The following is a 24,825-nucleotide window of genomic DNA, read 5'->3' as shown; positions in this document are numbered from 1 at the left end:
CATAGCATACGTCTGTCTTTTTTAGTCTTTGAACTTTTTTGAAAGCTCTTTTACAGTGTCGTTATCTTGCCCTGTCAAAAGTGTCAAGTTGCATTAAAAATGAAACAACACATTTTCTTAGAAGTATAGTATTTGTTGTTATGAAAAGGAAACAACTTGACCTTACTATGGGTCAGGAAGAGCTTTATCTGAGTGTTTTCAGATATGAAAATGTACAGAATATTTGTTATGACCTTTTCAGACTTCTAGTTCATATTATTGAGATCACAAATCAAGAAATCCAGAAATTCAATAAAAGTAAGAAAAGAATCATGTTTGTAGCTGCAGTTTTAAAAGAAAGGAAATCACTTAACTAGCTGAGGTCATCAGCTATGTATCTGTATTTGATGAAATGCTAAATTAGCTTGTGGTAGTGAGCCACCTGAGCAAATATTTTTTCTTTTTCAGTTTATTTCACTATTGAATTTCCCCTACATTATTAGTGGACAGAAGAGACATGATAAAGAGCTTAAAAACGTTTATTTTCCTCTTCCAGTCTATGACTAAAAACAACATGGAAAGGACATAGAGTTATTTGTTTTAAAATATTATAAAATGTGTTTTTAACAGTCAAATGAAGATCGTGTCTCCGTATTGTTGTGCCTTTTCAGTCAGTGGAGTTTGCAGGTATCAAAAATGCAAATTTTGTAACTGAAACATAGCTTTTTATTCCATTTTAGACTAATGGAGAGACAAATAATTTCTCATATAAGCAGTTAATTTCCAGTCTTCTTTTTGTCTCAGCAGTAAACAATTAATGACTCAGGCTGGTCTTTCAAACTAGATCAGGAAGATACAAAATATTTTGCATATGTTGTGTATTAAAGAGGATGTTATATGCATACATACACACACATAAATAATACATTACAGAATATGCTTTATGTATATATATGTACACATACACCTACATGCTATCATGCAGAGCATGGATGCCATGAGTGTAGTAGAAGAGGAGAAAATATGTCATGCTATTAAAAGCTATAAGGGCTTGCTGCTTTGTCTTTCACTCAAGATATGAAAAACAGAAATGGGAGAGGAGTGTCTTTGTTCAGAGCTGTAGCAAAGGTAATGTAACATATTCACCCATATTAGGCATTATTTTGCAAGGTGAAAATGCTCCTGTTGAAGCCAGCAGATAACAAATGGGGCACCTGCAGGGGGTGGAGTGGAGCTGTGCTCATTCAGTGTATTATTACACTGAATAAAGAATCACACTTTCAAACCTGCTATGTATTCTTTCTTGAAGGTCTCTGACATGCCTAGGATGATGACTAGTACACTGGCTATGGTTGACTATGTTGACAGGACAAGAAGTGCCCAGACAAATCTCAGATGTGAATCTCCAGTAGTCTCCTGAGGCTTACAACATTCTCTTCGGAAATTACAATTAAAAAATAAAATAATTATATGTTTGTATATTAAACTTGGCAGCATCCAAGAGAGGTAATTCCTGATATGTTTTACATGCCTGTAATGTTGATTGCTTTATAGTATGTTTCCTCTGTATTATTCTGTCCCAAATACTAAAAAATAAGTATTTTGTAAGCTGGCTAGTCACTGCTTAAAGTGTCATATTTCCCTGAAGGAGAGTTTGCAGAGCTGTATGTAGTACACTAAGCTCAGACCTGCTGGAAAATTCTCTGAGGACTTCAGCCCCCAAAGCACTTTGTTCTCAAGGAGAAGGATCATGTGTCTCCTCTCTCAAGAAAATAAAGGGTCAAGATTTGGATCATATACAGTGTATCCTTGAGGAGGTTACAAAGGGCCAGATGTGCAATAAATCTCAGAACTGTTGTAGTGGGAACCATTAAGTAATCAGCTGAAATCATAAGCATCACTGGAGTCAGTGGATTGTCCATTTTAAACATCAAAGTATTTGTAAAATGCAAAACCTGTTTGAGGAATCTTACTTTCTTTTTTTCTTGAATAGATAACTTTGTTTTTAACCACCAAAGATAACTTTGTTTTTAACAAATTACAGATAGACATGAAAATGTTAAAATGTGAAATGCTATTGCATTTTGCTTGCAGCAAATGTTCACCCAACTATGGTTTAGTTCAAATGACAGTCAAAAAAACTATGAAGATAGTAAGCAAAGGCAATAGTATTCAAAATATTAATATGAGAATGTAAATAATGATTAAATAATTTAATTAATGATTAAGAGTAAAATAATTTAAATAGTTCACAATGTTCTATTACATCTCCAGAAAACTTGTGTGACATCTAGCTGCTTCTGAAAAAACAGCACCAAAACTAATGACAGCAGAAGAATATGATTTGGGCAGCTAGCCATGTTCATGTATTATCAGTTGTGGCAATCAACTGCAGCTGACCTGGAGATGTATCTTGATTCCTACTGATCAGTTCTCAGAGTTCACATCGTTTCCATTGTTTTGTCAAAAAAAAAAAAAAACAAACCAAAAACCTAGAGAAAAATAAAAGCGAAAGCAAGCCATCCTAACAATACAACCTTCTAGGTATTCTGTAGCAATTGGGGTTTTTTGCTACTATTTTTTGTGTTTCTCTCTTACAGAAAAGCATTTGATAATCAGACTAAACTACATGTTCATCAGAAGGTGAACTTGAAGAGATTATTGACCTCTTCTTTAGTCACAACTGAAAAACTAAACTCTTCTTTTTTTTCTACTTGATTCATTACAAAATTTTTACCATGTTTTTGATTTATGTATTTTTTCCCCCTTTCCTCCTTTTCCATAATCTTAGCTTAAATATTATAGAAATTATTTTTATAATGTAATGTCCATTTAAAAAAAAGTGTAATCACAGTGGTTGAGAAAGGCAATATCATAATAAGGGCTATAGAGAATCTTTAGCTACCCATAACAATTTACTTTCCTGATTTGAAGTCTTGGTTATTTTTCCTTGATTCTGCCTCCCTGTTGAATTTTCTGCCATTACTGAGGCGTCAGCTGTTTTCTTGATTATTTGCGCTGCAAGTATATAACAACAGCTGTTCAGACAGTGATTACAGTACTCTACTGGAGAACTGTGATGAAGAATCACTATAGTGACAGTAAAGTTGACTGAAAAACAGGAAAAGGTACTGTGAAAATACTTCATTTTTTTATATTTTTAATTTTTTTTATTATTATTATTTTAGTTTTGTAGAATACTAACCCTCTCAGACTGGAAATAGCAACTACTTGAAACCTGCAAATGGAGCAAACTTTTTAGTGTCCGGAACTAAGACTTGATTCTAAGACTCTTGAGTTAGTTCTGTGAAAAATTCTTGATAATAATGACTGTTTTGAAAAATACAATTTTCTCCTGTGAAATTAGAACCATGTTTGTTGTTTCACAACTGTGGAAAAAAATATGCTGGACCAAATTCTTTATAATACCAGAAGTATGTCTTCTACTCAAAAACAAACCTATTTGTAGTAGAAGGCTTCATCAGATTGTGCATATAAAAAAGCGAGGAATTACAAGGCTGCAAAAAGTAAATAATTCTGAATTAAAATGCATTTTATTGCATTTTATGCATATAATTTTGACTTAGCCTAGTTACTTAAGGAAACAAGGCTTATAGAACCAAGAATGGATTGGGATGTATGTCTGCCTGTACAATAACTTGTTATGACATGTGGAGGTGCTGTTTTTTTAGGAGTATGCCATTGTGTTAGCTAGATTGCGATACAGACACTTCTCTGTTGAAATAAATAGCGGACTGTCTGAAATGGCTTATGTAAAGAGGACGAGATGGCTTCTACTTTAGAATGGCAAATAGAAGAGCTTTTAGAAATATTTTTTTACTAAGACATTTTAAACTGGTAGTCATAGTGATAGAGTATTAGGTAATACAAAAAAGAAGGTATTCTGGATTCTGGTTTCTGCTTCTGAACCTGCTTGAAGCACAGAATCATTGATTCTTTAGACCAAAGCAGTTGCTGGAACACAAGCAAGAACCCAGAAGTCCCTTGACAGCTTCCTTGGACAATAGATACATATACTTTATAATTATTTTTTGTTCCCTCTTTCTTAGTCTTGTATTCTTCTCTAAGCACCGACTCAGTCTCAACAGCCAGCTTTAAACTAGAACACTGCTGCTAAATCAGATAAGTAAGTTCAAATCACATGAAGAAAAAACCCCATAATGTCATAAGTAAAAAGGATGCCATTCTTGAGCTCATTTTTAGAGAATAACTTCTATGTGAAAAGAAGCTGAGTCATACCTGATTGTGAAGAGACATTGGTCTGAGTCCTGGCCTCCCAGGTCATGTATGTCTAGATGAAATACAGTATTCTAGTGCATTTTTGGCATTCTCTATTAAGTGACCCAAACATTTTCAGATTAACATGACCTCCATAAATCTAATTCTTGAGCAGCTAACTCCCCATTTTATTTCTTTAGGAAATTTAAGGAGAGTAATTTGAGAACTGAATTCCATGCTGAATTCGGATATAAAGAAGTTAGTGTCACCTTGCAGAACTATGAGAGTGCCCAGTTTAATGCATAAGCTAGTATGGCCCCGTATTATTAAACAGGAAGTTTAATAGGAAGTTCTCATTAGGAAGAAATACTAGTACCCAAACTTGATTGCTGAAAGGACAAGAGACAGTGTGGTACAGTAAATCCTGACACCAGATCAGAATAATTGTGAGATTCAAACTCTAATCATATGCAGGCAAAAAGCAGGAATGCCTGAGGCAAGTTCAGTCAAAAAAGAAACAAAGATATGTCAAACACTTTAACTGTTGACAGTTGTCCTTAAGTTGTTAATAGTAACTCTTTACTATTCAATGTATATGATTGATCACCTAGGTCACAATAGTTCAGGAAACCGCTTCTGGATTAATGGAACAATTCAAATAGAAGAAACAAAGAATAATGTATAGTAAATAAACTCAAAAAATTGGTTTAAAATTCATCATATGGTTAAATTCCTTCTTCAATCTGGCATAAGCAATTTAATGAAGGTCACACAGAAAGCCTGTGAAAAAACAGATCGTTGTTCAATCTTCAGCTACAAGCCATTTTATCATTTATAAAATTGCATGTAACAAACTGGAAACTGTGGCATGAAAACTGTGTGCATCGTTTGATACAGAGGTGTAAAATATAATTATTTTTCTAGAGCTTGTTAAGCCTCCTAGTGTGAAAAACAGGTGAAGTGAAATATCACAAACTACAGATTGCCACTGAAATTCCATATACATTTTAATTGTGATGTCTTATTTCTTGGAATACATGTCACTTATTGTAGCTCTCAAAATGAATTATACAAAAAAAAAAAAGCGAAAAATCTAAATCTAATTATAATGGCATGTAGTTATAATTTTTTTACTCTTTAAATTACTAGTTTGCTAAAGGGAATATAATTGTCAGATTTCAGCTGAGCGTACTGATGATATGTACAAAACTGAGTTGCTTGGCTTTTTACTATGTGCTGGCTCAAACACATTAGACCTAGAAAATTTATCATTTCCACTCAATCTACAAGACCTAACATTGTCACTTAAGGCTATGTTTTTTTGTATCATCTTTTGTTATTATATAGGAAATTTTTGCTTCTTATTAGGAAGGAAAATTCCTTGAAAATATTGAAATAACAGCTCAAATAATTATTATATTTTGTACAAAAAAAAAAACCAACCCAAGCAAACAAACAAAAAAACAGCAAAAAAACCCCAATAATCTCAGAAGCCCAAACACTTTAACTGCAGAAAAATTGTTGGCATTTCATATACAAATCCCATACCATGAGATAACATCAGAATAACAGTTTCTAAACCATGATACTTATTGACCATGAAGTTGTGAAGGACACTAAGCTTGCTTTTGAAGTGTCTTACCTTTTGCACAAAAACCTGGAGATACAATGCCTGCTGGGACTTTCATCACATTTTTAAAGCTCTTATTCTCAATGAGGTCAGGGAGCTAGAGTTAATCAGAAGAGCTAGGAACTTTAGTGCTAATTTACAGGGTTGAAAGAATGTAAGATAGGGGATGAACTAACTGACTGGAATCCACTAGTCTGAACAATTGCAGAAATCATCAGCTATTTTCTATGCCAAAAAAAAATCTTCTATGTGGATTAAATATTTATTTGGCAAAATTAAAAATATGTTTCCATAAATGGATTTTGTACAGGATAAATGAAATGCATTTAGAATTTCCTATTGGTATGATATTGCATTATCATATCATTATATTATATTAGTTATATTTATTTAGCTAGATTCATTTTCAAACTGGTAAAATGAACAGGCAATCTGAAATATATATTGACTTCTAAGAACATCAGGATGAGTAGTGGCTTTAGTGGTTTTCCTGCTCAGTTTTAGAATGAGCTTGTTTTACCTACAGTGTCGTTAAGTACTAGTAGAAATATCTTTGAAAAAATATGTTCCTATTATACCAAATGCAGACTTATATGGTTTTTAACTTTTGTTGTATGGTACACAAGCACCTCCTTTAAAATTTAAAATAACAAAAACCAAAGACTAATGAACAAATGACAATTCAAGCTAATAATGCATACTGACTAATACTACATTTATAATTTTAGTATCAGCTTATATGATTTTTTTAATTTTATAAATCAAATTACAACCTAGAGTTCTGATATGCACAAGTCATAAATAAGACTATTTAGAAACAGATTCATATATAGATTTTGTATGTGGCTCCTAGACCACTTTGTAATGGAACTGTGGAAACAATTGCTAATAAGGCATATCATCATTAGTGTGACACTGTGACCTTAATTTTCTAATTTATCAAAAACTTACAAAAAAGTAGCCAACTATCTTTGACAATCTTTAAGAACTGTGTTTAAAACTTTAGTGTACTCTCTTTCAAAGTTGCATACCCCACTCGAAAAGCTTTCAGGGGTGTGAGAAAAGAGGATGATAGAAAATTTGATTGCATTTTCTGTTATGTGGTGATCGAAAGCTAGACTATATTCTTTATTAAAAAACATTTTTTTAAAACTCTTTCCAAATACTTCAAGACTTTACAATAAAAAGTTTGTTAAATTTGTTTCAGTATTTTAAAATCCTTTTTTCCCCCCTGAAAAGCAGTATTGAATATGTGACATAATTGGTTTCCATTAAAAAAAATTTCTGTAGACAAATGTCTTCATTTAGAAAAAGCAGAGACCAAAAGCATTTTTTTCAGCATTAATGGCCAGTCCTGCATCCTTTTCCAGTGTATCCATCAATGATGAATATTTTCTTTACTTTTATGTTTCTGTGGGTACCTTAAATAATAAGAGGAAAACAGACACTTTATTTCATGTGTTTGTGTCACACAATTGATCCTGTTTCTGTTTAATATGCCCTCCTAAAGGTTAGCATATTCAGGATATCCATCTTATTTTCCAATGGCCTCAATCAAATAACAAGTAAAAAAAAATATGACTCCATCATCTGATGCCAATGGTTGCTGTTTAAAGACATACTTGGGCTTCCACAAATTGTATTTGTTTTAAATAGAAATCATAACTAATAGAGAAAATACAGTCACTATGTACCTCTTTTCTATGAGAATTTTCTTGTCCTTCAACTCTCTCCCCTGCTTTTTAAATGTGTACACAAAACTCTGGAGACAAATAAGGTAATAACCACAAAATCAGAAAGAGTTATAAGATATAAACAACTCATTAGGGGGGAAATTAATTGATATAGTTACTATAGAGACTTTTGCCCCCTCCCATAGTTCCTCTGCCTTTATGCTCCTAATGATTTAAATCTAATATACAATGAAAACAACTCAGATGTTTTTTATTTGCCTGTGTATCACCACCAAACTGCACAGCTACTCAGTCAGCTGGATAAATAAGAATGGTAGCATATATAACTTTGTGTATATAACTTTTCTGAGCCACAGAAAAGGAGAATTACATCTCCTGCTCATATTATTGTATGCGATTATTTACTTCATGGTTTTTTTCTTATTTTGAGGTTACATATGCTTCTGAAATATACCTATTTGAATTAATTAAATTTATTTTTAAAAAATTAAAATCAAGCTGTGGAAAAGTGTGCACAGCTGCCTTTATAGTAGAGATGGACCTCTGTGAGCTTCTCTGCGTAGCTCTGTCTTTGTATTTCACTCTTCACTTACAGAGCTTCAGGGTAAGAAATGTTATGACTGAAGTTATCACTACCAAAAGTTCTAAACTAAATGACTCAAACAAAACAAGTTGGCATTCCATTATATACTTCTTCATCCCTTCAAGAATCACCACAGCTACTGTTAAGTCATAATAGTTGATGTAGTTTATGAGAGAGTGTGGCAGAAGTGGAAGACAGGAGAGCACCTCACAGCAGTTTCATTCAACAGGTTATTTTCCCAGGATGGCAGTTAGTCTTAATGTGGAGAAATGAGAGTATTCAGGGAGGTACAACACACTGCTTGGAGTTAGATGTCTTGCTGGTTCTTTTCAGCTGATATTGCAGAGCAATAACAAATAAGCAAAAATGTACATGCATTAAATCTGAGAAGGGAAAGAAAGACTCACACTCTGAAATAAAAAAAATACTGACTGTATTCCTCAGGCACATAACTTTTTAAAATTATTTTCTGTTATTTCTCTTTTGCTTTTTCTCTTCTTTCTTCTTTTGCTGTCAGTTGTGTTGTCAGAAAGGTAGGCTTTTTATTTCAGCTATCTGAAGAGGAAAAGACATTAGGGAAAAAAACCTAAGTGTACTCCCATTCAGTGAAAGGAATCCTGAACTCTTTCCATCCTACTTGAAATAAATCCCTGAATATAAAAATTTCATTAAAAAAACTAATACTTCAAACCACTGGGGTGAAACTAGCTGTATTTTTCAGGTATGTTCTATTTTTTAACTTTTGTGGATATCCTGTGATTCTTTCTTTTTCTTTAATTAAGGGACTTCTTCCCATCAAAGGTATTACTATCATCCCGAGCTATTATGCTTCAGGCAGAACTACACTTTGGAAATAACTGTTTTCCCTGGCATTCTTAAAAAGGAAAATTATCCCAGAATTTTTTTTTAAGTACCTTTCCCTTTACATTATATCATCCTAGTTTCTTATTTTTTTACTTCCCTCCAAAAGGAAATAAATCTGGCATAAAATTGGATTTTGGTCTAATCTTTATTTCTGGTATTGATCCACCAGAAATAGTTTGTAAGAAATTCAGGAAACAAACATATATATTTATACATATAAAAAATATATGGCAACAGAAGCAGCAGTTTGTGCAGCAGTCTCTGTGTTCTGCTTTGGGAGCTTTTGGATCTTCTGGGGACAAGGTTCAGGATCATCAGGGAACACCTGGAAACTTTCTGAGAAACTTGAGGGCTCTGTTGCTGCCAGGTAAGGATGACATAGGGGAGGTACAAGGCTGTAGGTCAAAGGAAGCTTTAGCAAATTTGAAAGAGCATGACCGCCTGCCCTTGACCTAGGGTACCAGAAGCCCTTATTGCGGCTGACCCCTGATTCGGGAGGGTCAAGCTCCCTTTAGCCAGTGCTTGGGAGAGGACTATAAATGAGCCAGACCCAGAGCAGTTCCCACAGTAGTCAAAGAGCTAATCAATGTTTAATTTTAAAGTACAGCTGTCAGAGGTTAGGTAGAGCTCTGTCACCTGGTACGGTGCATTTCTCCATGGGAGAAAGGCAAAACCTCAGCTTTTTGCAGGATGTCCTAGCTAGCAATCAGAATAAGATCAAACTGGAATACACTTCACATCTGTTGTTGAATGGACTTCAGGAATTATTATGCATCAGTAGCTCTCACAATAGATGATTTTCATCAATGTTGATATTTTTCTATCTACCAGTTGAATGCAGATCTATGCCTATCTACTTAAAATACTACAAACTTAAAAAGAAGGAGTTTAGTCATACTTTTGTTAATAATGGCTTTTTAAAAATTAATGTTGCTTTAATGGATGATTTATAGAAACAACACAAAGTCATATTTTTAATGTTACACTGTAATTGAAGGAAAAAGGGTAATTCTTTCTGCATTCCTGACAATTCTGTTGTGCTGAGGCCACTGAATGCAATGGCACAAATGATGGTTGCTAAATCAGTTAAGCTATACTTGTTTTCTTACAGTGCCCTTATGAACTGAAAGCTAATTTTAACACCTGGAAAGAAATCGTTGAAAGGCATTTAGCCAGCTAGTTTACTGATGATTTGACTTTCTTGAGCTGAAAAACATTCTGCTGTCAGGGAGCAAGGATTTGCAAGGTTTGTTCAAGTACGATACAGAATACAACTTTATTAGCACCTTGACTACATATTACCAGCAAAAGTTATGTAATTGACTTGGAAACTTCTCAGAAGTAGAGAGTAAGAGACTTTGTTTTGTGCAACAATATAGAACACTTAGTAGTGTGAAGAATCTGAGGATAAATCTGTTTGTTTAAAAGGTTGTTTGTTTGTTTGTTTTTAAAGGAGTAGCAAGTAAAGTTCAGAGACTCTTGAGATGGTAGTACAAAAAGTTACTTTCATTAATATACCAAATTTTTTTTTGAGGAAGGAAAAGAATTATTCTGTAGTTCAAAATATGAAGAAATGTGAATGATAATCACCTTTTTTTTACTTTAAGACATAAATGGTTAAAAGGACACATGATCAATGCTCACTATATTTTCTGACTACTGAAACCTCTTCCACCTCAACTTCAAGTATTCAAGAATACTAGTAGTTCTAAACTTGAGAAACACATCATATTTCAGGCACATAGATTTTCTCAGTTATTTTTAGGAGACTTTCTCATCATGTATAAGAACCAACAATATGTTATTCAGAATTTTCAATTCTAATCTCTACTTTGGAATCTAAAACCTATGTGTCACAGCCCTTAACTCACAGGTGCCTAAATTCTGTAGTGGATTTTGCTTTTAGCAAATAGAGCAGTGAATGCTCCATACAGAAAAACTGAATTCCACAGCTGAAGCTCATCTACTGTTCTGCCTTTCAGCTACTAAATATAAAAGCTGTGAGGGTGTCTAACTGAAACATTCCTGTCAATGCAGAGAAGGGAAATGTCAATATTGTTAAAAGGAACTTAATTTCACTTATAGTGAAAACAAAACAGGATATCTAAGTGGGAGAAGGTTCAGTCAGCGACGCTTACATCTACATAATTTGATTAAAAACTGTTACTTATGAAGAGACACAACCCAAAGAAGCTAATGTTTGTAAGTTGTTCTGGAAAGTTAAAAGACCACGTCAAATAAGTCTTCTCATGAGATGACATAAACACTATTTTGATGCTGTTGCATCACACCGCAATGGTTATAGCTGCCTTACAGGTGAGGATATTAAAACTTATAACACAATGAGAAATGCATCTACCTTGCAGAAAATATGATTGATATGCCCACTATGAATGTTGTTTCCACTGAGTATCATTATTGCTACATACTTTGGACTGAAAAATCAATAAATGTCATTTGGATAGCAGTTCCACACAGTCTTATTTAAATGAAAAGAAAATGTGGATCCAGTATTTTGGTGGAACTTTAACGAAAAAATCACATTTCTGTCATGTTCACTTTACTCATTCACGAACTGAGAAATAGATAATGGAAGGGAGGAGATGGAATAAAATAGGCTCTTTCATTATCTTAGTCCATTTATACTAGTATGTAAGTAATTAAAAATATCTAAACTTCCAAGAAAAAAAATAGAGCCTACAAGTGAAGTTCCTGAAAACTTCATTAGGGTAGTACTTTTTTCAAATTACTGAGATTACATTCAGCAATGCATTACTGATTTATAAACAGAACTTCTTAAAATTGTTTTAACAAACACCCAATAGTAATTGAATTACAAAAGCTTTTAAAATAGTTTTTGCAGAGATATTGTCAACTACAATTATTTAAACATATTCAGTAATCCTAAAATTTGAAGTAATGAGAGAATAAGAAGCAGTGCTACCTGAAGGTAGAATTCATAATAATTTCTATTAGAAATTAGGAAATGTTTCTTAGAACTTTTTTTTTTTTTGCTTATTCCTGTTGTTATCAAGGTTTTTAAATGCTTCTTAGAGGATGTGTATCTATAGGGTGTAAGGATATTTGAGAATTTCCAGTTGAAAGTTATTGAATGTATATACCAACTCTGAAAATTACACTGTTGTCCAAAAAAAGTTTATTCTAATTCAGCAAATGGTATAATAATAATGTTCATTTAACCTAAGATATTAAGCTACTACCGCTAATACTTACATACAAAATTTGTGAGACTGAACTTATTTCTGCTTAAATGCTAAACTGTTTTGGAGGCAGAAACATTGGTTGAGAGAAATTATTCCACAGACTTTGAGCCCCAGGCTTTGTATAACACTCTAAAACAAACTCAGTTAAAGTTCTTTTCTGGAACTGCAAAGTTTCTCAATCTCATTAATGCAACTGTGACTGTGATATGTCACACTTGAAAAATATGGTGCATATTGATACAAGGATTTAGGTCCAATGCTCATTAAAAGCAGGATGGTTACATTACATAGTTGGTAGTAAAACCAGGAAATCCACAAACTGTGATATTTATAATGTTAGCATTGGATTTAGAGCCTTTCTTGATTCTCTTAGGCCATTGGTTCATCAAATATCACAAACTAACTGCTTGAACATAGACCTCAAAATAATACTGATCTTTTTATAATGGGCATATTGGATTTAAAGGGAAAGAGGCTACATAAATCATTGTAGAAACTTTAGATGAAGCTGAGAAACTCATTCTATGTTGTTGTTGCTTTTTTTTTGTAAAATAATAATAATAAAAATTAACGGTAAGTTAGCCTTCTACAGTTCAATGTTAACACTGCTCCCAAAATGTTGGTGAATGTTAATAGAATAGGAGCTGGTATGAGAGCCTGAACAATTATGTGTGCTTCGGGTGATGTTTATCTGTGAATGTGCATCAAACAATTAACAAATTTAGTCCATTAAGTAGGGATAATTAAATCATCATTAATTCATACAGGCAAGAAAGTTTGTGTTAAATTAAAACTTTTTGCATAAATTCAATGGTGTCTCAGAATATTTTATCCATCTTTGCCTTGCAATGTAAAGAGATTTTGACACAGTAATATGCAAATAAAGGCTTTTACATTAACTAGCCTTCACACACATTTGACCTTGATTATATTCAAGATAGTGCAGCCTCCAGGCTGTGACATAGAGTAAGACATATTTCCTTCCATTTGCCTCTAGGGTTAATAATATTTTCAAACAGGAATGATGAAATAAAGTACTTGTGCTGTATGTAAATATTGCTAAGAATGAAAAATTAAATTACAAATTCAGCTTTTGTTTTATCATTTGTTTCAACATTCAGGAGTTATAGTGCCTTACTTCACAAATCACTGAGATTAATTATAATTCCCATTGACCTATATGGAAGATGTGAATGCACCCCATCTTGTAGAATTAGGATTAAACTGTCCTGCTTGTCTCTAGGTCATATATCTCTATTTAAAAATGGATACTTATTTATATAAAAAGACTGTGAGACACAAAAATATTTGCCCCAGGCAGAAGCAGCTGCAGCATGGTGGAGGAAGTAATCTTGTTCATTAAATGTCCCTGTAGGCTCTAGAGCAAGAGTGCAACACTTAGTCTAAAGAACACCAGTCATTAGGCTCATCTCTTTATATGCTGTACTTGTTCTTTAAATAGAAGATTATAATCATAGCACTTTGTTAATTTGATACTTCTCTTTGGAATTTTAAATGTGAAAATAACATTAAAAAATTGTACCACACATTTCAGAAAATAAAGTATTTTAGGCTATGATGGTATCCTTTGTCATTATTGAATCTCTAGTCACTGTTTTTGTTTTGTTATGCTTTCTTTTTTCTCGTTTTGAATAATTTAATATATTTTCAGTTTCCTGTTTCTTTTTTCCCAACAGCCTGTGAGTTCACACATTTAATTTCTGGATCAGTTCATATGTAATATGTCTCCAAATATGGAATTTAAATATTTTCCCCAAAGTAATTGGAGGCTGGCCTTCCGTATTTCATTGGTAACCTTTTCATTTGTGATGTTCAAATGCTGGTAGATGCTTTCTTTGTTGGTCATGCCTCTGTAAATGTTTGACAACAAGATAAGTTGTGCATTCAGAAATTCTGAAGGTTAAATCAGATTTTTCATATAAGGATACAGCTATTATGAAGGAAGAATTCATCTTTGACATCAGTGACATGAGTCAGATCTGCCTCTTTTTCACTTTAACAGTACCTTTTGTTGAAAAGCGACATCCAACATTGTATGAGTAGTTTGATTCACTGCCGAAAATATTAAAATGGATGTATTTATAAAAGTGCCATGGATTGCTCATTCATGTCAGCATTTAGTTTTAAGCAAATGAGCAGCCCTACAACAATGAACAGAACAATTTATATAATTAAATATCTGTCTCAAGTTTTTCCTTGTACAAAACACATTTCAGCACTATGAAAGATCCCACCCAGGCTGTACCCCACAATGTACGTGGGATACACCTCAACCAACTTAGCAGTACACACAGCATGGACATTACATTTACAGTGTTCTCCCTAGACTTCATTAGTGTCAGTCTGTCAACTGAGAGAAATAGTCTCTTTTAGAGTGCTATTCATCTGACCTATTTTAGGCATCTATTTTAGGGCAAGATGAATAGTCTTATACAAGTAGCTGTTTTTCTCCGTTGACAGGAAAGAGCCTTTGATGATTAATCTACACAGCAGCTGTCTACATTTGGTCAGAATACTACCCAGCATATCTCTGTGGCAAAATGAAGTGTCATACAAGAGGCTTTGAGTAGGTCCAGATGAGCTAGTTCCTATCATGAATAATACAAGTAGCACTGTTAAAGAAGCAGTGTCTATTAGTTGGAGTATCCAATAACACTCTACTATGGCTAAATTATCTCCAAAACCTGAAGCTTGTTCATTCAGAACTAGCATAATATTTTTTACACTTCGTTATGCCATGTAAAACTACTCACATTGTATCATACCCCACATATGAAAATAAATATGAAACCCAGATAAGTTCTAAAGAAATGTTTTCTTTATCTACACCATTAGGGGGAGAAAAATGAAAGAAACACAAAAATAAAACAAGTATTTTAAAGCAAGTTCATCCTGGTACAGTAATTAGTCCTGTAATTCCATCAAATTTCTGCTACTTGAAATCTACTTTGTGTAAGAATAGTTTAGGTTCTTGTTTCAAAACTTTATTTATTAAGGTATATTATTTGATTGTGCTTGGATTTTAATATAAACAAAGATGCATGATCAAGCAATGTGGCACATCAACCTTAATTGTTTTAAAAAATTACACAATTATATTTTTTATTGTTATTTCACAGGTATTTTCTTATTTTACGTATTTCAGATATAGTTCCATGAAGTGATTACTCACAAAAGAGAAACAAGAAAATAACAAAGTTAAGACTAACATAGTAATATTTTGTCATCTTAATTTTTCAAAATATTTGAAAGATACTGCAAAATCTGAATTTGGGACAAATACTAGTTAGAAGAGAACATCTCATTCTGCATTCATATAAATTACTGACAATTTCACTGAAGTCATAGGAACTATTTTATATAAACACTGGAATAACTAAGAGTTATGTCAGGATTCATAACTATAGATTTTCTCAGCACTCAGTAAACTCAGTAAAAATATTATTTCAAAGATGAGGAAATAATAGGTACTTATGTGTCCAAGCTTTATTCAACACTAATGTCTTTGGGATCTATTTTGATGAAAAGTTCTGGATGTGAATTGGGAAGGGTAAGTATGACAAGCTCCCTTACACACAAATTCTATCATCCGTCCTGAGCTGTGCTGAGAAAGTTCAGCTTGTATTTACTTCCATGTAATAAGTTGACATTAAATATAGACAGATAAAAGATAATATTGTTGTGGGGGCAGTCTATTTTTCTCTTTGTAATTTCCTGAAAATTGAAAGTTCTTTTAAATATAGAATGTAAAAAATTAGCAATTTTTATTTCTGCCAAAATTAATTCAGTTAATACAAGACTGACACTTGTTCATGATTTACTATTATAGTCTTGAAGAAACTATTTTCAGGCAAAGAGTAATATCAACAAAGATGTCAACAGCTGTTCCAAGACAGATAAAAATATGAACCTTGAAGTCTGCTGGGTTCCATTAAATGTCATATCACAACCAAATTTTTATTTTATTTTAGACCTTTTTTAAAATAGCAGGCTTATGTGAAAATTATGGATTTTCATAACTATACTGACTTTTTCACTGGTCTCAGGGGCCTGGGATTCCTGAAGGCTGGATTTACCTGTAAGAGCAAGCTGAAGAATGTATTCGATACCTTGGTCTTTTTCATGTCTTTTGGCAGCATATCCTCTGTTCCATTCAGCAGCAGGACCACATTTTCCCTAGTCTTCCTTTTGCTTCTAATATACCTATATAAACACTTCTTACTCTTCACATTCTTCACCAGATTCAGCACCAACTGAGTTTCAGATTTCCTAACCCCACCCCTTCGTGCTCAGACAGTGTCTTTATATTCCCCCTTGGTGATCTCACCTTGATTCCCCTTTTTTATTAATCATTTCTTAAGTTTGAATTTTGTCAGGAGCTACTTGTTCTGCCTTTGCTTCATTTCCTGCCTATTGGGATAGACTGTTCTTGAGCTTGGAGGAAGTTATCCTTGAAAATGAACCAGCTCTTCTGGTTCCTTCTCTCCAGGACCGTCTCTACTGGGATTTTTTCAAGAAGGTCTCAGATCTGCTCTCCAAAGGTACAGGGTTGTGATCCTGCTTTTTGTCTTGTTCCCTCCCCTCTGGATCCTGAACTGCACCACCTCATGATCACTGCAATCAAACCTGCCCCTAACATTCACATCCCCAAGGTCCACCAGAGGTAAGTATGAGGTCCACCAGAGTGGCCTCCCCTCATTGACTCCTTGGTCATCTGCATCAGGAAGCTATCATAAATGCACTCAGGAAACCTCCTTGATTGCTTGTGCCCTGCTGTGTTTTCTCTCCAGCTGATATTGGACTGGTTCAAGTTCCACATAAAATCAGGGCCTGCAAACATGGGGCTAGTTCCTCCTAGTGCTGCTGTGGGGCTTGGGGTCAGCTGGTTCAGATGCTTCATTGGACACAGCTCTCAGCCCTTCACCTGCTACCAGGACACTAAATCTCTTCTGCAGTTTCAAATCTGCAGCTGGAGCAGCTTCTGGTGTTAAATCACGACCTTCCAGCCTTTACCATCACAGGTGTGTCAATTTCCAAACCCCATAACTACAGACTCTGACACACCTTCCTCAGTAGAAGTGGGGATTCAGGCTTCTTTTATAGCTGTGGGGTATCAGAGAAGATCCAGTTGATCTCTTATATTGCAGAGACTGCTGAAGTGTTTCTGCAACTTCTTCACTTGATGACACAGATGGTCCACCACCACTTTACCTCCTGAAGGCAAGAAGCCCACCTCCTGCTGCTCTATCCAGACCTTATGGTACATCACCACCATTGCTGAGCTGTTTTATGCTGTCCTCAGCAGAGTTGCTGGCTGCCATCTATACTTCTTCCTGCAAAATTTGCTGTGAAAACTGCTACATCTGTGAGCTGTTTTTGTTAACTGCACTCTATTAAAGACTTGTGGAGGCAATGATTTAAATTAAAAAAAAAAAAGAGACAGTTTGTCACTAATGTGGCATGTCATTCTTAGATTTTTTTCTAAGAAGACTAAGTGCTTGTTCTCTGCTTATTAGTTTGGGGAATATTTTCTGGATCATATATTTGGAAGGGAGGTAGACCTTTTACCTGTATTTGGTCTGATCTTAAATCTGGTACCCTAAAGTTTCAGATGTATTAATTACTGTCCTGGTTTTAGCTAGGATAGAGTTAATATTATTTCTGGTAGCAGATACAGTGCTGTGTTTTAGATGTAGTATGAGAATGATGTTGATAATGCAACAATGTTTCAGTTGCTGCTAAGTAATGTTTACGCCAAGTCAAGGACTTATCAGCTTCCCATGCTCTGCTAGGTGCACAAGAAGCTGAGAGGGGGCACAGCCAGACTGGCCAAAGAGATATTCCATACCATATAATGTCATGCTCAGTATATAAACTGGGAGGAGCTGGCCAGGGGGCAGTGATTATTGCTTGGGAACTGGGTGGGTGTTGGTCAGTGAGCTGCTGCATCACTTGTTTCTTTTTTTTTTTTCTGGGTTTTGTTTTTCTCTCTTTTGTTGTTTTCCTTTTCATTACAATTTATTATTATTTTATTTCAATTATTAAACTGTTCTTATCTGAACCCATGAGTTTTCTTACTTTTGCTCTTCAGATTCTCTCCCCCATCCCACCAGGGGGGAGGGTGAGTGAGCAGCTGTGTGGTACTTGGTTGCTGACTGAGGCTAAACCACGACAGTCCTTTTTGGAGCCTAACATGGGGCACGGAGGGTTTGAGATAATAACAGACTAACCAGAGCATATTACAGAATTTAGACCTGTTTATAGTTGCAGGTCACTATATAGATTCATCTGTTCTCGATATTAGCTTATGTGATCTGCACCATGCTCATTTTTTGCTGTACATGTTAAAGATCAGTGTTGGCTTTTGCAGTTTGCTGTGCTCTGCAGTGACTAGTGATGTTTTAGTTGGGAGATTTGTTATTAAAACAGTGGCCTCAAGCTTAATCTGGTATTTGGGTTTTGTACTGAAGCCATTACTGTATGTCAGGTACCACCTCATGGAGACAAGTAGCAATTATACTTCTTCCTCTGAGAGGTTTTTAATGGAGGAAATACAGAATGGTACCTTTGCTACCTTCTTCTAGGATGTTTCCTCCTTCGTTACAATAACTTTTCAGTATTTTGAACATTGTTGGGTAGTTAAGATACACCTATTGGTATTTATTAGGAATATTGTTTCGGGTTTGTCTAATGTTAGTAAGCAATTCAAGAATATCATCCAGACATCTGCCCCAAGACTGGATAGTTATGAGTGGCAGGGTGTGCGGGATAGCATGGGCGAATGCCTAGGACAGTGGGCACCTCCAGTGTTTTGGAACTTCACCCCTGAACAAGTGCAGAATCCTGAAAAATTAGTAGAATATTTGGAAAAAGTATGTTGTCACCCTGGCAATTCTAGGGAGATACAAATCACTGCAACATGCTGGGGCCTGGCCCATGCTTACTGAGCCCTGTTCAACAGTCTTCAGAACCCTCAAGGGAAGGAGAAGGTCTCTGGATCTGAACAACAAAATGACAGGCGCTGTGGCTACCCCAGCCCCAGTGACAGGCACTGTGGCTGAACCAGGGAACCAGCCTGTGTCGGTATCAGTTGCCCCTATACCTATAAGGATTCTCGCCCATGAGTTGGCGGAGCTCATTGAGAGGACTTTAAAGTAGGTTTGAAAGGGGAAAGGGGTGTAACCAGGCTCAATAGAGAGGAGCCTAAAGGTGGTATGCCAATGTTGGGAGTGAAATCAATAGCCCAGCTCAAGTGCATCTACACCAATGCATGCAGCATGGGCTACAAACGGGAGGAGCTGGAAACCATTTTGCAGCAGGATAGCTATGACTTAGTCACCATCACAAAAACGTGGTGGAATGACTTTCATGACTGGAGTGCTGCAATGGATGACTATAAGCTCTTCAGAAGGGATAGGTAAGGAAGGAGAGGCGGTGGGGTGGGTCTGTATGTTAGGGAGTGTTTTGATTGTGTAGAACTCAGCAATTATGATGATAAGCTTGAGTGCTTATGGGTAAGGATGAGGGGGAAAGCCAACAAGGCAGATATCCTGCTAGGTGTCTGTTATAGACCACCCAACCAGGATGAAGAGGCACATGAAGCATTCTATAAACAGCTGGCAGGAGTCTCACAATCGCTAGCCCTTGTTCTTGTGGGGGACTTCAACTTACTGAATGTCTACTGGAAATACAACACAGCAGAGAGGAAACAGTCTAGGAGGTTCCTGGAATGTGTGGAAGATAACTTCCTGACACAGCTGGTGAGTGAGCCTATCAGGGGAGGTGCCTCACTTGACCTGCTGTTTACAAACAGAGAAGGAGTGGTGGGAGATGTGGTGGTTGGAGGCCGTCTTGGGCTTAGCGACCATGGTATGATAGAGTTCTCGATTTCATGGCGAAGTAAGGAGGGGGATGAGCAAAACCACTACCATGGACTTCTAGAGGGCAGACTTTGGCCTGTTCAGGACACTGACTGACAGAATCCTGTGGGAGGCAGTCCTGAAGGGCAAAGAGGTCCAGGAAGGCTGGGCATTCTTCATGAAGGAAGCCTTAAAGGTGCAGGAGCAGGCTGTCCCCATGTGCCGTAAGACAAACCAGTGGGGAAGACGACTGGCCTGGCTGAAAAGGGAGCTCTTGCTGGGACTCAGGAAAAAAAGGAGAGTTTACCGCTTTTTGGAAGAAGTGCTAGGCAACTCAAGAAGAGTACAGGGATCTCATCAAGTCATGCAGAGAGAAAATGAGAAAGGCAAAAGCCCAGCTAGAAATCAATCTGCTCAGATAGAACTGTTGTAAGAGATAATAAAAAATGTTTTACAAATATATTAACAACAAAAAAGAGAGCCAAGGAGAATCTCCCTCCTTTATTGGATGTAGGGGGGAACATTGCCACCAAGGATGAGGAAAAGGCTGAGGTACTTAATGCCTTCTTTGCCTCAGTCTTTAATAGTCAGACCAGTTATCCCCAGGGTATTCAGCCCCCTGAGCTGGAAGACAGGGATGGAGAGCAGAATAAACCCCCCATAATCCAGGAAGATACAGTTAACCTGCTACTCCACCTGGACACTCACAAGTCTATGGAGCTGGATGGGATCCAGCAGAGAGTACTGAGGGAGCTGGCAGAGGAGCTTGCCAAGTCACTCTCCATCATTTATCAGCGATCCTAGTTAACAGGGAAGGTCCCAGATGACTGGAGGCTTGCCAGTGTGATGCCCATGTACAAGAAGGGCTGAAAGGAGGATCCGGGGAACTACAGGCCTGTCAGCCTGACCTTGGTACTGGGGAAAATTATAGAGCAGTTCATCCTGAGTGCACTCAACAGGCATGTGCAGTCCAACCAGGGGATCTGGCCCAGCCAACATGGGTTCATGAAAGGCAGGTCCTGCTTGATGAATCTGATCTCCTTCTACGACAAGGTGACCTGCCTAGTGGATGAGGGAAAGTGTGTAGGTGTTGTCTACCTGGAATTTAGTAAAGCCTTTGACAATATTTCCTACAGCATTCTCCTGGAGAAGCTGGCGGCTCATGGCTTCGCAGGGTGTACTCTTCACTGGATAAAAAACTGGCTGGATGGCCGAGTCCAGAGAGTTCTGGTGAACGGAGTTAAATCCACTTGGCAGCTGGTCACAAGCAGTGTCCCCCAGGGCTCAGTTTTGGGGCCAGTCTTGTTCAATATCTTTATCAATGATCTGGATGAGGGGATTGAGTGTGTCCTCAGTAAGTTTGCAGATGACACCAGATTGGGCAGGAGTGTTGATCTGCTTGAGGGTAGGAAGGCTCTACAGAGGGATCTGGACAGGCTGGATCAATGGGCTGAGGTAAATTGTACGGGGTTCAACAAGGCCACGTGTTGGGTCCTGCACTTGGGTCACAACAATCCCATGCAACACTACAGGCTTGGGGAAGAGTGGCTGGAAAGCTGCCTGGCAGAAAAGGACCTGGGAGTGCTGGTTGACAGATGGCTGGACATGAGCCGGTAGTGTGCCCAGGTGGCCAAGAAGGCCAATAGCATTGTGGCTTGTATCGGAAATAGTGTGGCTAGCAGGACTAGGGAAGTGATTGTCCCCCTATACTCAGCACTGGTGAGGCCGCACCTCGAATCCTGTGTTCAGTTTTGGGCCCCTCGGTACAAGAAGGACATTGAGTTGCTGGAGCGTGTCCAGAGAAGGGCAACAAAGCTGGTGAAGGGCCTGGAGCACAAGTCTTATGAGGAGTGGCTGAGGGAACTGGGGTTGTTTAGCCTGGAGAAAAGGAGGCTGAGGGGAGACCTCATCGCTCTCTACAACTACCTGAAAGGAGGTTGTAGTGATGTGGGGGTCAGTCTCTTCTCCCAAGTAACAAGTGATAGGATGAGAGGAAATGGCCTCAAGTTGCATCAGAAGAGGTTTAGATTGGATATTAGGAAACATTTCTTTACTGAAAGGGTTATCAAGCATTGGAAGAGGCTGCCCAGAGAGGTGGTGGAGTCACCATCTCTGGAGGAGTTCAAACAACATGTAGAGGTGGCACTTCAGGGCATGGTTTAGTAGGCATGGAGGTGTTGGGTTGATGGTTGGACTAGATGATCTTGGAGGTCTTTTCCAACCTTAATGATTCTATGATACTATAAACAAGAAGAAATCTTGGAAGAGAAAGTCAGCTAATTTAGAAAGGGAAGATGAAAAAGCAGGGCCATCATGAGGAGGAAGAAGAACTTGTAAACAAGACAGAAAGCATCTGATCCCCATACCTGGGTGAGCTGTGAGATATGCAAAAGATTTCAGCCATCGTCCAGGTGAGCGTGTTGTCACCTGGCTGCTCTGATGCTGGGATAATGGGGCCAGTAGCCTGGAATTAGAGGTTAAGGAAGCCAAACAGCTGGGATCCCTTTCTAGGGAAGGGGGCATTGACAAAGCGACTGGAAAAGGGGCACAAGCCCTCAGCCTCTGGAGGAAACTCCTGTGAGCTATGAAGGAAAGATATCCCTTTAAGGAAGATGTTATGTATCGCCCTTCAAAATGGACCACTGTGGAGAGAGGTATCCAGTACCTTAAGGAATTAGCCATGTTACAGGGGATTTATGGTGACCTGGACGATGAGCAGCTACCCAAAGATCCAGATGAAGTCCAGTGCACATGACCCATGTGGCAGAAGTCTGTATGGAGCGCATCAGCATTGTATGCCAACTGATTGACAATATTGACCTGGAAAGATGAAGAGGGACAAACAGTGGATGAAGCGGCTAGCCAACTCCAGGAATAAGAAGAAAGTATCTCTTCCTCCCTTGTCTTGGCTGTGGAGAGACTGTCCTGGGAGGTCCAGCAACTCAAAGAGGATAGGTCCTACTTTCCACCTGTATGGATCAGTATGTCAGCTATTAGGAGTCAGAGTTCCTCTGCTCAAGAGAGGATATAAAGGGTACACACCACGCGGCACCCTATGGTTTTCCCTGCATGACCATGGAGAGGACATGAGGAAGTGGGATGGAAAACTTACCTCCACCCTAGAGGCATGGGTATGTGAGTTGCAAGGAGAAACAATCACACAAGGGGGTTCTTCCAGGAAAATTGCTGCTCCAGTTTCCAGCAGACAGTTCCACAGACAGAGTAAAAGGGCAGATCTTAAGGGCAGCACTGAAGCTGCTGGAATTACATGAGTAAGTCTTACTCTTCTGTATGGAAATTTATATTTAGACATTAGTTTAAAGGAGTGTGGTGGGTTGGCCTTGGCTGGCCACCAGGTGCCCACCAAGCTGCTCTATCACTCTTCCTCCTTCCACAGGACAGGGGGGAGAAAATAGGACAACAAGCTCATGGGCTGAGGTAAGGACAGGGAGATAACTTACCAAATACCATCATGGGCAAAATAGACTCGACTTGGGGAAATTAATTTATTGCCATTTAATTGTAACAAAGTAGGATAATGAGAAATAAGAACAAAACTAAAAACAGTTTCCCCCCACCCCTCCTTTCTTCCCAGGCTCAGCTTCGCTCCTAACTCTTGCCTCCTCCCCTGCCCTGAGCGGCACAGGGGGGGTGGGGAATGGGGTTTGTGGTCAATTCATCATACTTTGTCTCTGCCAGTCTCAGAGGTGTTATCAACATTCCTGATGGGCTCATCTTTGTCCAGTGGTGGGTCTGTTTTGGAGCTAGTTGAAACTGGCTTTGTCCAACATGAAGACAGCTTCTGGCAGCTTCTCACAGAAGTCACCCCTGCAGAATGCACACCCCCCATCCCTGCTACCAAAACCTGGGTTTTGGTACCTGTACTGGGTTATGTAAACCCAGTACAAGAAGGTATTAATCCTGACAACAAATTTACCTTGCCCCAACAAGAAAAACTCACAGCTATAATAAAAAATTACGTTCTAAATGTTGTTGATAAAGGCATTAAAAATGGCTGAAACATATATGTGTACACTAATAACACATTTACAGTAGAGCTATATAAAGGCATAGTTCCAGAGGATTGCATCTGTCCTCTGGGACAGTGGGAATGATTTTTACATGTGTCAACATCAGTATGTCAATGTTTCTTCTTTTTCGATTATATTGAAACATTAGCTAGGGTAGATAGATAGCAATTACAATATTACTCTCAAGATGGAGAAAAAGAAAATGGCTGAATACTTATCCAAATATACTCCAAAGGGGTGTCTTGGAAAATGTCAATTATATAACATTTAATGTTACAGTTTAATGAGGGTCTCCTTCCCTCTGATCTTGGTAAGTAAGTATTACTAGCCTGGATGCAACCCATAAATTAGGATCCTGTATGCAGTCATAGAACCATAAAGTGATTCAGCTTGGAAGGGACTTGAGAAGGTCACTGGACCAGCCTCCTGTTCAATGCAAGGTCACACAGGAGGCCAGACTATTTTGCTCAAGGCTTTATCCTTTCAGGTCTTTGTAAGGGTATGTGGAGGGAGAGCATGTCTGCTCCCTTAAGATCATCTGATTAAGGATCTTGTCAAACAGGATGATAAAGAAAAGGGGGAGGCAATAAATAAAAATGTACAGAGATGCAGATATTATAGACAAACAATAATGGAAACAATGACAAGAAACAAACCTTGTCAGTCACAATAATTGATGAGATATTAAAAATCTCCAGGCA

Source organism: Ciconia boyciana, chromosome 1 (genome assembly GCF_034638445.1).
Source record: "Ciconia boyciana chromosome 1, ASM3463844v1, whole genome shotgun sequence".
Classification (NCBI taxonomy): Eukaryota; Metazoa; Chordata; class Aves; order Ciconiiformes; family Ciconiidae; genus Ciconia; species Ciconia boyciana.
Note: the sequence above shows the minus strand (reverse complement) of the source record.